We start from the raw sequence: 16,911 nt of genomic DNA, 5'->3' as shown, positions 1-16,911 counted from the left end.
GGTTCAAAGCCACTAATAAGTTAGTGATCAATAAATTAATGTGGTGGCACACATCTGTCATCCTAGCTGCATGGGGGTGGGGTGGGGTGGGGGGGCAGAATAAAAAGAACTGCAGGTGTGGCTCATGAGAGTGCATGTCTGCAAGCCCAAGGCCACAAGTTCAAGACCCAAGACTACACACACACACACACACACACACACACACACATACACACACATTTGCATAGGGCTGGGGATTAACTGGAACAGAGTGCTTGCCTGGCAAGTGGGAGGCCTGGAGCTAGACCCCAAGAGAGGGGAGACATGTTTGCATAGGGAAATGAGGGAAGAGGGTTGCACACTGAAGCTTTGGTAATGAAGGAGGAAGGACAGGGTCCATCTCATAGGCATGATGTCCCCAGCTTCCCACTCCTGCGCACTCTGTGATGGTGACACAGGCCCCGGGGAAGGGGTGTTTCCACAGATGGGATCTGAACACCACGGGCAGTGCCAGCCAGGAAGTGAGGGGCTCTACAAGGTGAAGCTTACCTTGTCTCCTCCTCCAGGAAGCCTGCCCAGATTTCCTGACCAGTCTCACATGGCCTGCCTTCTGATGAGCTCAGGGTGCCAGGGGAGCCCTGTCCTCTTACTAGAACCTTCCATGTGCACCCCTCACACCTGCTTGGGGGGCACCAGGATCCCCATGGTAGAGGAGGGCACTGCCACCCAAGAGGCCCAGGGCTTCAAGACACCTGGTGATGACGAGGCTCCTGATGGCTCCACAATCCCTGGGACCCTGCCCAGTTCATGGGTGTCCACCTCATACCTGGTGAGGGGCGTCAGGTCAGGCTTCCTGCCAGAACTCCTGAGACCTGGAAAAGTCCAGGACAAACAGGGAGGGCCAGGTGGCAGCGTGGCAGCTTCCCCCGGGAGGGAGGCCCCCTGTCACAGCATGGTGCACTTTGACCCCAAGGCAGTGCACAGCTGGCTCAGGGCACAGCCCCCTTCCTTCCCAGCAGTGTAGACTGCTGGGGGCCCCACGTGCCCCGCCTGGCTGGGGCTTGAATCCAGGGGCAGATCCTGACTGAGCATCCCTGGACTAGCCCAGTCCCTACTCAGAAGATAACATGGCCCCACATCCTGTTACTAGAGCTATGCAAATGGGGGGGACTGGGCCTCCTGGGGCTGGTTTCCTGGAAGGGAATAACTTCCCGGTATTAACAGTCCTGAGACACCTTGGGGGTAATAGATAGCTCTGCCCTTTCCTCTCCCAGGAAGCAGAGCCTGTGTGTCGAGAACTCTTAACACCTGGGTAGCCCACTTGTCCAGCCATCTGTGTAAGCCAGCCAAGGCTCCCCTATCTCATCCTGGGATCCCCAGCTCCCCAGACCCTATGGATGTGGCCAAAAGCAGAGAAGGAAGTGGGCAGGCAGCCTCAGAGGCTTACAACATTCTTCTCTTGCAAATAAGGAAACTGAGGCCATCTGACAGGGCCTGGGACTTGCCCAGATCTTGCCTTCCTTTCTCTTCCTGGATATGTCCCAACAGCAGCCGGATTGCCGATGGTGACGCTTCTTGACAGCCCCCACTGCCTCGCTCATGTGGGTCCTGCCCAAGCCAGGTCGATTTCCAGCCCAGCTGGTACCCCGGGGCCAATTGCCAAGCGCTCATCTAAGTCTGTTCCTCCACTGCCCTGGCATGTAGCCCTGGATGAAGCCAGACCTCAGAAAGTGCAGCCTCCTCCCTGGGTAATCCTGTCTCCCTGTGATGCCAGCCCACCTCAGGATTCCCCCCAGTTCCTCCAGGGTTTTGTTTAAGCCGTGCTATCAACCTGGCACTCATTCCCAACACCTTTGTCCTCTGACTCCTACGCATCCTTCAACACCCAGCATTGCCACTTCAGGAAGCCTTCCCAGACATTCTCCATGGGGTTCCTGTAACACGACACAGCCCCTACATGCCCAGCTTGGACCCCGATGGCTGTCCCCACCCACAAGGCCTGTGTCCTCCGCAGGATGGACTCCAGGAGCTGGCAGGGGGAAAGGGTGTACAGTGGGCATCCAACAGGCACAGGACTTTTCATTCTACAAGATCTAATTGACCAGAGAGTCAACCATGTCTCTCCTAAGTTGGGGGACACAGGTTGGAGAAAATACAGAGCTTTGCTCATCTATAAGCTCCCTTCCCACTGTCTGAACCCCTTTCCTGCATTTCCCATTGGTGCTCAAGCCCACACCTACTTTCCCAGCCTCCCTTGCAGCTAGAATGAGGCATTTGACCAGGCTCGGCCAATCAGAGCAGCCGCTCTAGAGTCCTAATGGGAGAACTTCCTGGTGGAGAATATTTTTCATGGAGTCCCAGGGGCCTCTGAGATGTGGGAACATTGCCAGGCTGTCTCTGTGGTGGCACTGGTGTTGGGGTCTGGTCTCCCCATTCGACCTACCTTCTTGGAGAGCCCAGTGGGTATCCTCACACCTGCTCCATGCATCCTGTTTTAATGTTTGTTACCAAAACCTCCGGCGCAGGGGTACATGAAGGCCTGGGTTCAATTCCCCAGCACCGCATATACAGAAAACGGCCAGAAGTGGCGCTGTGACTCAAGTGGCAGAGTGCTAGCCTTGAGCAAAAAGAAGCCAGGGACAGTGCTCAGGCCCAGAGTTCAAGCCCAGGACTGGCAAAAAAAAAAGAACAAAACCTCCGGAGCCTCCACATGAGGCCCACTGGAATCGATCATGGTGGGAGGTGATTGATGGGAGCAAGTGCACGCCGGCCAAGGTCAGACTTGGTTTTGGGAACATGGAGCATGGAATTTGGGAGGTGCTGTCCAGAAACCCTGAATACTAGCCCTAGGATCAGCTTGGATGCCATCTAGGTAGCATCCTTAATTGGCACTGTGACTCCATCAGAGGTATGTGTTAGGAAAGCTCGCCTGGTTGCCAGGGGGGAAGATGGACGAGGCAGGAGAGAGACCACTGCAGTAGTCCTAGCAGAAGGTTCTGGTGGCTACAAATCAGGCAGATGCCCAGAGCTGAGATGCAGTGTGGCTGGCAGGGAGGAGCCCCTCCCCATGGCTTGCAGAAGAGAGGTGCAGACAGTGGGGGACCTGGTGGGACTCTGTCCAGAAAGAGGATTCAGATGGGGTGCTAGGGTCAGAACATGCAAGAAGAATACAGCTGGAGAAATGGGGGCAGGGGATTCCCTGCTGCCTCATGAGCTCAGGAGTCCCCTGGCCAGAGCTCAGGGCAGTCTGGGTCCAAGAGAAGCGATAACAAGATCCAAGTCCAAGGTTCAGCCTCCAGCATCCCCAAACCTCATTTGCCTCATTCTGGGAGCCCCTTGGCCCCATCCATCAGGCAGAGACACCGAGAGTCTATTTCGGGAATTAAAACTTGGAATGCTAACTTTTTCTCTCCCCAAATTCCGGGAATGACAAGCTAAGGGGGCCGGCTTCTCCTGGGGAGTCTGCATCATGGTTCATTTCCTTCTTGGTGTTACAGGAACTCATGGGGCTGAGAACTGGGAGAAGGATTGGGGCATCCTGGGGACACCCTGTCCACAGTCCCCCCTCCACAGACCCAGCACAGCCTGCTGGGAACCCTGAAGGGAGGGGGCAGGCTTTGACCTTGAGAGTGGACCCTGAAGGACAGAGGCTGGCAGGCTGCACTGGGCAGGGTTTGCTGAGGGGAAAGTGCCAGGCTGGTCCCTTGACAGGTGAGGGGGCGCGGAGCCACTTCTGGCTCCCGTCATCTCCCTGGCTCCAACATGCGGTGTGTGGGCAACACTGGGCTCTGGGCAGGGGACGGAGTGGAGTCCCCTGACCTCCTCCCCCCGGAAGTCCTACCAGCACAGCCAGGAGCACCATTTCCACCAGCCCAAGTCCTTCCAAGGCTTGGGGTAACCATTGCCCACCCACACTGAGTTCTTTTGTGACACCCCTCCCCCCCCCCGGTCCACATGCTGAGTCTGTGCACCCTCTCCATTCCTGTGGCCACCTCTTCCCCAGGTCATGTCTCACCTGGGCCATCTGCACACCAGTCTACAGGCCCCTGTTCTCCTCAGCACACCCCTGTCTGCCTGGCAGCTGCCACTCCTACCTGCTGCAGGGATCCTGGCCTGGGAGTCCTCCTGTGTCCTCACCTCTCTTGGGCATTGTTGCCATCCTGCTCCAGGGCCTTTGCGCATACACACATACCTGGAGCCGAGCAGGGGCTCTCAGGGTGTCCTTGACTGCCCCCAGGATTTGTGCATGCCCTCAGATGGTTCATCACTTTATATCATCGTCAACACACAGTGCACCGCTCAGCCTGTTTCCAGTGAACTGGAGAGTGAGGGGCCAGTGGCTCATCAGTTTGAGGTTCTGGGAGAGCCACCTGGAGACCAGGGGTGTCGCCGGGCCTCCTCCTTTGCCATCAGGAGGCCAGAGGGACCGCGCCTGCTGTTTAGGTGGCCGATGAGGACAGCCGTGGGGGTGGATAGGTGTAAACACTTCCCACAGAGAGATGGTAGTTCACTGCGAGCCCTAGACAGCTGGAGCAGCCTGTCAGTGCCCCCACAAGCCCCTGCCCGGCCCCCCCCCAGCCCTGCCCGGCCTCCTCCTGGGACTCCCTGGCCAGCAGAGGCTCCTCTCTGAAAATAGCTCTCTGGCCATGGCGCATAGCCATAACCCCAGCCCTCGGGAGGCAGAGGCGAGATGAGCATGAGTTCCACGCCAGCCCGGGCTGCGTGGCAAGGAAGAGGAAAGAAAGGGAGCAGCGGAGTGGGCTGCGGAGCTGGAGAACGGCACACGGGGAAAGCCACGCGGGAGGCCACGTGTGGTGCCCTTCTGCGGGCCAAGTCCCGCGCCAGACACCGTCCAGACCCAGAGCAGCTTTGGGGCTCCCAGGGCCTGGGGCGTCTTGTCACCATTGAATGTCCTAGAATGAATGACCCAGAGTGGAGCGGATGCAGTAGACACCCCTGCATGTGGGGAACGGTGGGTTTAGGTGGCTTCCATGTTGCTGAAATCTTATGCGCAGCCAAGGGCCTGCATGGCCCTGGAGGAGTCCTTAGTGACCTCGGGAGCCCTCCCTGTGTCTGCCCGGGCCGGGGAGTGGGGTGTGTGTGCTCCATTTTCTCCCATCCCCGTGTTCCTGGAAAGCAGAGCCCTACCAGTCCCCCAGGGGAGGGGTGACCACATGGGGCCCCCTCCATCTCTGAGGCTGGGAACAGCCCCCCTGGCTGCCTGTTCACCTCCGGCCTGTGGGGCTGGGGGGAGGGGGAGGGACAGGAAACAGGGGCCAACCAAACCCCTAGAAATGTGTGTGTGTGTGCGCACGCACGCACGCACACATGCGTCGTAATTAACCAGCGGAGGCCAGGTGTGATAGAAGTTACCACAGAAACAGGCCTCTCCTCCTCCTCCCCTCCCCCTCCTTCCCTCTCTCCTCTTCCTCCTCCCTCCTCTTCCTCCCCTCTCCTTTTCTTTCCCTCCCCACCTTCCCCTCACCCTCACCTACTGCCCCCAGGCCCCACCCTAGGCACTGTGACCACCCTAGGACACCTGTGAGACGGAAACGCCCTGCTGACCTCCCCACACTTGTGTGCCCCCTGTCTAGTGCAACACGCAGGCTGCTTCCTCTGAGCTGCCCTCCTCGGGCCTTCCTCTGGACGGAAGAAGGAGGTGATGATGATGAGCACTGACGCTCAGAGAGGGGATGTGACACCGCCAGCGGGCAGCCAGGCCTGTGTGGAGTCACTGTGCCTGGCCAGGCCCAGGGCTGGGATCAATGGCAGGGAGATCAAAGGCAGAGGAAGCCAGGCAGAAGCCCCCAGGCAGCCGGTCCCCCTGTTTCTGTCCCTCAGCCTGGGGTGTCTGCCAGCCCTCCCTGGCTGGCAGTGTCACCGCCTCCTGCTGTCACCCCCAGCTATTCCGGGGTGTCTGGCCCCTTTCACTTTCTTCTCTGCCTCTTCCTGCGCGGTGGTTCCCCTGCCTCCCCAGACTGAGACCTCCCACGGGGCCGCCCCAGCCTCCTGTCTGCACCCCCTGGGCTACAGCAGCCCCAGCTCCTCCCAGAAGCTGCCCGTGGTGGTGGGAGGAGGGTACAGGGCTTAGTGAGGCCTGGGTTCAGGGTTCGAATCCACCGATGTGTCTTCCTGGCTCCACTCCTCCCTCAGAGCTGCTCAAGCTCCTCTGGCTGTGGGTTTGCCGCCTGTGCGTTTGCCGCCTGTGCCCCCTGCTGCAGGGCGATGGGTGGGGGGTGGCCAGTCCCCCTGGAGGCCTAAGTGGTCCTGCAGGTCAGTCCAGCCCCACACAAGGGGCCCGGGCTCCTCCTGCTAGATGGCCACATTGGGTTCCATGGGAAAGAAAATCTGCAGAGGGAGCAGCTGGGATGGCCTGGGGGTGGGAGGGGGGGGAGCCTTGGCCAAGTCATACCCTTCCCTGAGCACCCGTTTTCCCACTGGGGAAATGAAGCAGTTGGGTCAAAGATCAACAGGGTGATGAAGGCCGAGCTGGGGTTCTTGGGAAAGGGAGCACCAGGGCAGACTCGAGCAATCAGCTTGTGCAAGGGCCCTGGGGCAGAGAGTGTGGAGTTTGGGGGCAGAGAGTGTGGAGTTTGGGAGAAGGCAGAGGCTGACCTATAAAACCAGCCACACAGGGCCTGTCAAACCTCCTGCCGTTCTTCTCTAGCTTTAGGCACCAGTTCCCACCCAGCTGGAGGCTTCCTCCCTCTAGCACAAGACCTTTTCCAGGAAGTTCTATAGGAAATATGGTCAACGAATGAACATTTCCTGCTTCTGGAGATCTCAGCCTCTAAGGAGTCGCTGGTGATCACCCATTGTCAACCTCTGTGATCAGCTAGCAATTGCTGTGTAACAAACAACCCTGGCACGAGGGGTGTGAAAAAAGGAAGCATGTAAACACACTGACTGACTAAAATAAATAAATAACGCTGGAACGTGATCAATTATATACTCACTATGCCTACTCATTGACATACAGAGGCCAAAGGAGACGGTGCACAGGAGTGATGGACAAAGGCTCATTAGCTATGGACATATGATCATATAAAATAATATGCTAACGGGGCTGGGGATATGGCCTAGTGGCAAGAGTGCTTGCCTCGTACACATGAGGCCCTGGGTTCGATTCCCCAGCACCACATATACAGAAAATGGCCAGAAGTGGCGCTGTGGCTTTAGTGGTAGAGTGCTAGCCTTGAGCAAGAAGAAGCCAGGGACAGTGCTCAGGCCCTGAGTCCAAGCCCCAGGACTGGCCAACCCCCCCGCCAAAAAAAAAAAAATAATATGCTAGGAAATGAGCTCCAAGAAAAGGAAACAAGAGACATTCTTCAGTTGTTGCTTTAGTTTTCTTTTTCTTTTGTCTTGTTTATTTGTTTGTATTTGGGAGGGGGTAAGGGAGGGCACATAAAAGGTGGAACAAGGATGAACAAATAAATACAACCATGATACTCGAGACGCTATGTAGAAAATGAGCTGGATATCTTATGGGTGGGGGCAGGAAGGAAAGACCGGGAGAGAGCAATGGAAGGCAAGACCGAGTTCAAAAAGCACTATACTTATTGTCTGATTCCTATAACTGTAACCCCCGTATAGCAACTCTACAGTAACGATTTTTAAAAAGCAAGCGTTGATTATTGCTCCTGAGCCCAAGGGGTGGCTGGGGGGGGGCCTTCTGTGTGGGCAGGGCCCACCCTTGTGCCCATAGTGAGGTGTGGGGTCACAAGGGACTGGGGGATCTGGGTGGCCGCCACTGGACAGGCTCCTCTAGGCTCCCTGTCGTGCTGCACACGGAGCAGCCTGGAGCGCCCACTTCCCACAGCGGTCTGGGAGTTCCGACGGAGCTCGTGGAAGCCACAGCCACCCCACAGGCTCGGGTGAAGGTCCTGAACCCCGTGACTTCTTGGCCACCAGCTCATGCTCCTGGGGACAGGGATTCAAGGGACAGGGTCTCGTGATGTCCCCCGGAGTGGCCTGGGACTTGGGATTCCCCACCCTCCCCCTTCTGATGCCGGGATTACAGGCTTGGGTGACCTCGCCCTGCCTTTTCTTACCCTTCCCGCCACATCTTCCCTCTTTTTTTTTTTTTTTTTTTTGCCTCTCTGGAGAGCTGCACTACCTGGTCTTGTTTGGCAGTGTTTGTCCCTGGGGTTGTCTTTCTAATTCTTGCTCATCTCCCAGCTTTCTTTTCACACTATTCTTGTTTTACACTTGCAGAAGCTCTTATTTCCTGAGGGCACCAGCCGTGTTCCTGGGGGTTCTTTCTGCCTGTTGGTTTCTATCCTCACAAACTTCCCAAAGTGCCCTGTTACAGCAGGAGATGGAACAGAGCCTCAGGATGGGACAAGTGGATGGGACAGGCCCGTCCAGCTGAGTGGGCGGGATCTGTGTGTGATTGACAGAGGGTCCCAAGGCCAGCTCTGCAGTGTCCTTCTGAGAGGACTCTTGGGCACTGGGGATCAGGGGAGAGCAGCCACCAGCTCTGGCTCCAAACAGAGCCAGGCACTGAGCATCTCACTGTTGGTCATCCTTGGCGCCCCTCCCCACCTTGTGTATGTGGGAGAGAGGGTACCAGGGCTTGAACTCAGGGCCTGGGCACTGCCCCTTAGCTTTTTTGCTCAAGGCTAACACTCTACCACGCGAGCCACCGCTCTATTTCTGGCTTTTTGCTTCATCAGTGGAGATCAGAGTCTCATACTTTCCTGCCCAGGCTGGCTTTGAACTGTGATCCTCAGATCTCAGCCTCCTAAGTAGCTAGGAAAACAGGCATGAGCCACCAGCATCTGGCTCAGGCATTTTATTTCAAGACTTGCCCCCTCCCCTCAAGTCCTAGGTTGCTATCGATCCCCAAGCCTGAAGGTTCGTGTCGTACTCATACATGGTAAGGTGTATCCATAGGGATGGGAGGGGTAATGGCTGCATCCAGCAATAGACACAGTCAAAGCTGAAGACGACTCATCGATCAGTGCTCCCTGAGCACCAGGCCCTGAACCTCATCAGAGTCTGGCCATGTCGAGGGGGGTAAGCTGGTAAGTAGAAACCAGGGATGCCAAATGCTCCATGATGCACATAAGACAGACCCCAGCCTTGAGTGCTGTGATGTCAGGGAAGGGCAGAGATCCCAGTCCTGGGCCCTGCTGTGTGCCAGGGCCGCCACCGCTGCCTTGAGACCTTCCACCCACCGAGACAGAGACAAGGCTGAGTCAGGGTCCCATTTACCTGCCACCAGCCGGAGCCGCAGCGGGGGAGGGGAGGGGAGAAGCCGCCCTCCTGCCCTGCTCACCCCCCTCCTCCTCGGTATCCTCAGGGCCAGCGGCAGGGGGTGGCAGCAGCTAGACCTGCGGGGGGCCCCCCCACCACCACTCACCAAGCCATGTGACCAGACCGGGCCACAAGAAAGACGTTTCCACAAGCACACTGCTTCCTGGAACTCCAGCCGGGTGACTTCCCCGAAGTGGGGCGGCCGCTGCACCCACCACTGGGGGACCAGGCTGGCCCCCCTCCCGCCCCCACCACCCAGGCTGCCACCCAGAGTTCCTCCAACCACCTGGAAACGCTCTGCCTCCGGCCCGGGCCCCCGTGGGGACATCAGAACCAGGCCTTCGGGCCAGGACCCTGCTGTCCACTCAGCTCCGCCCTACACAAGCACCCCAGGGCGCTCAGCACCTGGGTGGGCACGGAGCACAGCCCCCTCCCAGCCCACCACAACGGGAAGCTGCTTCTCTGCCCGTATCTGGCTGAGCCTTTGACAGGCTCCCCCAGCATAGGAGAGAGGAACTGGGGCCCTGGGTGCCATCTTCTCCCGGGGTGAGGGGGCTCAACTCCCCAGGTCAGGGCTGGCCTTGGCAGCTGCCCCCGCGTGTAGCCTTGCTCCTGAGGAGTGGCTGTGATTTCCTGCTGTCAGTCAAGGGGCGGCAGCAGTGTGGGTCAGCAGCCACCATGTTCCTTGGTGGTGGAGGGGGGAGTGAGTGTGGATAAGATGTATCTATCTGTAAGACTCAGGTCAGAATGTATTTAATTACTCCTTACTGAATTACTACTCTGGCTAGAGTCTTTTTATTTTATTTTATTTTTGCACCAGTACTGGGGCTTGGGCACTGCCCTTTAGCCTTTTCTCTCAAGGTTGGTGTTCTACCACTTGAACCACAGCTCTGTTTCTGGTGTTTTTGCTGTTTAATTGGAGATAAAAGTCACTCAGACTTTTCTGCCCAGGATGATCTTTTTTTTTTTTTTTGCCCAGGATGATCTTGAACTGTGATCTTTAGATCTCTGCCTCCTGAGGAGCTAGGATTACACATGTGGGGTGCTGGCACCCAGCTGGCTAGTCTTAAGCAGTTTTCTTGTTTGTTTTGTTTTGTCTTGTTTTGTTTTATGGAGGAAGGAGTAACCATGAGAATGAAAGCATTATTTGGAGTTCCTGTTAGTGGTGGGGAGGCTGGGCAGAGGGGTCTGTGGGAACCCCCTGACTTCCCACTCAATCTAACACTGCTATAAAAATATTGTTTTGGGGTTGGAGGCGTGGCTCAGGTGGTGGAGTGTCAGCCAGTGAGCAAAAGCATCAGATACTGAGTTTAAGGCTGGTCTCAGATTAAAACAATAAATAATAGGTATTTCTTTTTTTCTTTTTTTTTTTTGCCAGTCCTGGGGTTTGGGACTCAGGGCCTGGGCACTGTCCCTGGCTTCTTTTTGCTCAAGGCTAGCACTCTAGCTCTTAAACCACAGAGCCACTTCTGGCTTTTTCTATATATGTGGTGTTGGGGAATCAAACCCAGGGCTTCATGTATATGAGGCAAGCACTCTACCACTAGGCCATATTCCCAGCCCCAGTAGTTTCATTTTTTTTAAAAAAGAGAAAGACATTTTAATAATAATGTAGGGTTGTTTTTTTTTCAAAGAGAAAAACAGTAAGTTATTTTAGAAACAACTATGAGCTGAGCTTGGTGATACACACCTGTAATCCAGCCCCCACTTCTTTGCTGTGCAACCTGGAGCAAATAAATGACTCTTCACCTCGAAAGAAGAAAGAGAGAGAGAGAGAAGGAGGAGGGAGGGAAGGAGGAAGGGATGGAGGGAAGAAGGGAGGGAAGGAGGGAGGGAAGGAAAGGAGGGAGGGAGGGAGGGAAGAAGGGAGGGAGGGAGGGAGGGAGGGAGGGAGGGAGGGAGGAAGGAAGGAGAGAGAGAAACCTGCCTACTTCCACAACAGTGACCTGGTGAGTGAGAGCGGTGCAGGTCAGTTCCCAGGGAGGACACTGACCTCAGGGTCTTCACCAATGCTATTGAGATGCTAAGGCTGCAGGTGAACTTCCCAGAAGAGACAGAGCCCTCTAGAAGGCCCTGATTTCCACACACTCCCCTCCCTTGCCTGCCCACTTCCCAGGCCTCATCAGCCCTGCCCTGCAGAGGCCTGAGGGTCCTCACCATACCCACATCTCCTTCCTTCTCACAAGTGACTGGCTCACGCTCATTTCCCAGCATGCACTGGATGGGCATTTGCAGGATGAAGGGGCGACTCCAAGCTTGCTCCCACACTGGCTTCTGCCCTGTCTCCCCTGGCATTGAGACACCTGCCGGGAGGCCGGGGCACTGGACTGGGGAGGAAGTCCAAGCCACCACCAGTAGAGACATGGGCGGCTGATTTCTAAGAAACCAGCTGAGGGACAGGAAAGCAGGGTGATGGGGCTCAGCCTGGCTTTTGCTTTCAGTTTTCTGTGGTTGGAACAGAGCTTTAGCATTGGGGCTCCTGTGCCGGGTGGCACAGTTGGCACTGCTTCACAGAGTAAAAGGTACAGCTTCCACTTCAGGACAGGGGCGAGGCTGGGGCCCAGAGGTGCCAGGTGACCCCAGCATGCAGCCACCAAGGCAGTAACAACAGGCTCCTGGGTCAAAGGCTGAGTCTAAGGGCTGTCGCTTGGCTCTGCCACCAATGCCTTGCCATTCATTGGTCTCTTTTATGTCAGTCCAAAGGCTTAAACTCTGGGCCTGAGTGTTGTCCCAGAGCTTCTTCTGTTTAAGGCCAGTAGTGCTCTACCACTTGAGCCATAGTGCCACTTCTGGCTTTTTCTGACAGGGCTGGCTTTGAACTGTGATTCTCAGATGTCAGCCTCCTGAGTAGCTAGGATGACAAGCGTGAGCCACTGGTGCTAGGCTTCGTTAGCCCTTTTTAATGTTCATGCTCTAGTCACTCATTTCTTTACCCATTCATTCACCCACCCATAGGTCCTTTCTCTTTTGTCTTTCATTTTCCCATTGTTCTCTGTTTCTTTTTTACTTTCCTCTGCCCTCTCTTTTTCTTCTTCCTCTACCCTTTCCTCCCTCTTGGCTCTCTCCATCTCATATTCCTTGTGTCTCTCTGTCTCTCTCCTGCTTTGGTTTAGCCTGGTACTCAATAAGAGATAGACATCTCATCCCTAGAGAACTTTGTTCCAGTCATACTTCTAAGAACTTTAAAGACATTAATGCAAGAAAGAGATGTTAGGGGGGAGGGAACCGGGGAGGGAGGGGAAGTGGGAGAAAAAATGAGAGAGGAGGTAACAAGTTTGATAGTAAATGTACTTACTGCCTTACATATGAAACTGTAACCCCTCTGTACATCACTTTGACAATAAATTATTTTTTAAAAGAGATATTAATGCATTTCCCCACCCCGTCCTGTACTTAAATGAAGGAATTAAGGCACAAAGAGGCTGACTAAGTTTCCTCGTGTCACACAAGAGTTAAACTAAGATGAAGGCAGAGCAAACCACTTGGGACTCTCACTGGCAGTAGGGCCCAACAGTCGAGGAGGGGTTCCTAGAGAAGGCAGTGGCTGAGTTGGGTTTTGTCCATTGAGTAGGAGTTTTCCAGGTAATGACACAATAAGGAGATCCTCAAAGGCTTTCCCCTTGGGAGGTGGAAGGGATAGAGAACATGCAGGCTGGGGGTGATGAGAGCAGCAAGAACTGTGACAAATGGCACAAAGCTGTAATTGTTCATGAGGGCTGGGAATCTCCCAGAAGGGTGAGGACTCACACGGCAGATTCTAGAACAGTCTGGAGTCACCTTGCTTGGTCTACCTGCACTTGCTAAAGACAGTGGACAGGAGTTCGCTGTCCCCCTCCCCCCGCCCCCCCAGCCTCTGAGTCCTTCTCTGCAAAATACTCTGGGTAAGGAGATCCCTCATCCCTATTTGTAGAAGGCAGAGGGGATGGATCCGCTACTTTCACGGTCCAGCGTGTCCTTGCCCTGTTTCGACACCCCACCCACTGGACTCCAAACAGACTTTCACTTTGACCCACCTTCTGGGAACCCAGACTCTTCCTGTCACCCGGCTGTATAGAGGGAACTTGGCAAAGGTGAGATAAATGAATCAAGGCTCCCGGGCTGGGTTTCCTTTTCTGCAGCTCGAGCTGGGGATGAGGACTCAGGCTATCCGAGAATACCACGCTGTTCACTGAGCAGTGAGAATCAGCCCATCACTTCCTCTGCTCCTCCAAGACCCACGAGCTCAAGTGCCAGTCATGTGCTCAGAGCAAATGTAGACGCAAACTTCAGACATGGTTTGGGCTTCATTACAGCGTCGACAGGTTATCTCTCTCTGTCAGTGATGCCAGCTTGCTGCGTGTGGTTTTTCTTGATAGAAAATTCACCCAGCACTGGAAAAGAACATTCCCTTTAAAGCCAAGCATAAAAGCACATGCCTATAATCCCAGCACTTGGGAGATGGAGGCAGGAGGGTTGAGGGTTACAGGCCAGCCTGGGCTATATGGTGAGACTGTCACAAACAAAATAAGGATTTGAAAAAAATGCAAAATATGAACTAAATAATAGTGGCTATATCTAACCCCCCCTCATCCATAAACTTGTATTTTTAATGACATCTGATTGGCCCAACTCATAGATATCATGAAAGAGTGATGGAGAAACGAGGCTGCTGTGTTCACACCACCCCCTCCCCCAGATTCTGCCACTCCTTACACTGGGATGCAAAGTGAGGGCAGCAATAAGTTATACCTGTTTCATGTGACTAAATGGGATATTATACCTGAATGGCTTAGAGCAACGCCTGCCATCTCTCGAGCATCTGACATGGCCAAGCCTGTCTCTCCTGCTATTATTAGTAGTTGGTGGGCAAGAATGGGACCAGATCTTTCTGACTTCATGGCTTAGACAGATTCAAACACATCTGGCAGCAGCTGTGATGCAGCCCGATTGTTGTCATGGCTCCTGTATTTGGGTGGTGATGTCTTTTCTTTCCACTTGTTCAAATCCTCATGACCTTCCCAAAGCAGGGCAGAGTGGGTATGCTAATCAGGCCTCCTCCCTGTTTTATGAATGAGGCTACTAGGATCACATGGCTGGCAGTCAAGATTCAAACCCAAGTCTCCCTCCACCTCTCTCTGCCCCTCACGCCTCCCCCACTTCATGATTCACCTGGGCCTCACCCCCTCCCATCATTCCTGTTACATGCCCCCCTCCCACCACTGGTTGCACCTGGCTGTGGGAGGCACTACGTGGCTCACCCAGCAGGCCCCTGCAGGTTCCCAGGTGGGTCAGCCCTGAATGTCACTTTTTTGGGCCCCACCCTGGCAATGGCAAGGGATGGGCTGCTGTCATGTTTCCTGTGCTGTGTCATCTTCACTGGCCTCCCAACTCCCACCAGCTCCTGTGCTGCTGCCCCCTGCCCCCTGGGCTAGTCCCATTGGGGATCTTCTGCCACCCAAGTGGTCAGGGTAACTCTCCTGGGCTGGTTTCGAAGGAAGCCTTACCTGTTAGCTACCAGCCCTCGTGTGTCCAGGCTTCCTCCAGCTACGCGTTGGGGAAAGGACAAGCCGAGGAAGGTGCCCTGTGCCCTGGCCAGTCCTGTACCTCTGACCATCTTCTCGGGGGTCCCAGGGGCCATAACACACGGCATCACTATGACCACCCCTGCACCCCGCCCCCCACTCCAGCACTGAAGCTGGAGGAAGATCCTGACCTTCAGCCTCACTGGGCCCTGGGCTGCCTTTAACCTGCTGCAATGGGGGGGCCATTCCTTAGCCTTCCCGCCCCTCCATTTCCTCCCCAGGGGCGCGGAACCCCTCAGGTGCCTGGCGAGGCGGCATTATGTCCCAACAGCCGCAACGCAAGGAGAGGGCCTGTCGTGTTCGCTCCTGGTCATCCATCGTGCGTGAGGCACTCGCTGGCCTCCTTTCCTTTCCTGTCGACCCCGAGTGGGGAGCTGGCCTCACTTCCAGGCTCAGGACCCCGGGGCGCCAGCTGGGCCGAGCCAGTGCCGGCGTGGCCTGGACCAGGGCCTGTGTGGATGACCTTGACCTGGCATGACCTTGGCTCTGAGTCCTGGCGTCTCCCAAGGGCCCGGAGAGCCCAGCTGACAGGACACGAGGGGCGTTACCAGGACTGTGGCGGGTCCAGGAGGGAGAGGAGCCGAGCAGCTTCGGGCTCGCGGCCGGGAGAGGGGCGGGGGCGCGGTGACGTCACCGGCACGTGGTGCGTGGAGTGCGCAGGCGCAGTGCGCTGCGGCCTACTGGCGCTCGCCCGGACCGGCACCGACTACGAGGACGAGGACAGCGACAACGACGGAGGACGGGAGCAGCAATGTGCGAAGCCCAGACACCAGAAGCAGTGCGGTGAGTACCGTGGCCACACGCCTGCTGGCTCTTCTGGGCCTTTGAGGGCCGTTTGCCGGGCACCCGCCGGCAACACCCGACCCCACAGGGTGTGCGCTGGGGAGGAAAGGAGCCGCCACGTGGCCGGCTGGGGAGGTGGGGAGCGGGGACGCAGGCCACCCCCGCCCTGAAGCACCCCCCCCCCGCCTCCTTCAGGGGAGCCACTGCTCCCGGGGGTTCGGGGGGGCGGCTCAGACAGAGTGACAGAGGGCCTCACACCCGGGTTCTCCCGCAGAGCCCTGCCGGCCGCGTGGTAGGGCGGGCTCTGCATCCTCTGCTCTGCCTCATCGGCCTGTTGTCCTGGTTGGCTGGAGGCAATGGGCGTGGCCAAGGGCGGCAATGGGCGTGGCCAAGGGCGGCCCTGCCCCCAAACCCCCGACTGAAAGCCAGGCACAGGCCAGAGGCTTGGTCACAAGCCAGGTTCAAGTGCACACTCCTTGCCCGAGGCTCGGCACATGCTCCCATCTCCACTCAGCCTTTCCAGCATCTCCCACCGCGCTGCTGCCCCGTGTCTCCCATGTTCACTGGCTGACTTGTGTCCTGTCTTTCAGGTACAGCTTTAGGGTCATCCCTGAAGGAACCTCCCCTCCCTGTCCACCCAGCCTTCCGAGGCTTCATCTGAACACTGTCACACTCCCCCTGCAGTCGTCTGGCCCCTTCCTCTCCCATGTGGTTGTTTACTGTTGGGCGCCCCGCCCCACACGTGGCTTCAGGAGAAAGGAGCCAACACCTCCCACTGTTCAGGCCTCTAGTCTCTGGTTAGTTTTGGCTTAGAGTTTTGTTGTTGAGATGGGGGGTCTCACCCTGTGGCCCTGGGACTCGCGATTTTCCTACCTTCTACCAGTGTTTGAGCACTTCACCATGGAGCACCTGCTGCATGCCACATTCTGTGTTAGGAGCTTTATTGGGTGCCTCACAGAAAGAATTAGGCTCTCCCATTTCCTGGGATAATATCTACTTGTAAGGCTAGGGACCCAAGTAAGCTGGGGTGAGGCCTAGGAATTTGCATTTCACAGGCTTCCTGCAGTCCTTCCTCTTCCTCCCACTCTTTAAGAAACTGAGTGTGTGGAGTAGGAAAGAGTGGGTCCAAGTGCCCCCCTCCCCCCCCCCAGCTTTTCAGCTGTCACCTCCCACAGACATCTCCCAGCCTCCACTCAGCTGAAATGAGGACCAGAGTTAGCAGGCCGGGGATGACTTTGAGGCTTAGCCTCATCGTTCCAGAGAGCCTCCCCTTCTTATATTCTGCCTGTTCCCCAGCTCCTGGTGTGGAGGGCCCCACTCAGACCCTCGC

Source organism: Perognathus longimembris, chromosome 23 (genome assembly GCF_023159225.1).
Source record: "Perognathus longimembris pacificus isolate PPM17 chromosome 23, ASM2315922v1, whole genome shotgun sequence".
Lineage (NCBI taxonomy): Eukaryota > Metazoa > Chordata > Mammalia > Rodentia > Heteromyidae > Perognathus > Perognathus longimembris.
The sequence above is the reverse complement of the archived record's forward strand: the minus strand, read 5'-3'. Positions refer to the sequence as shown.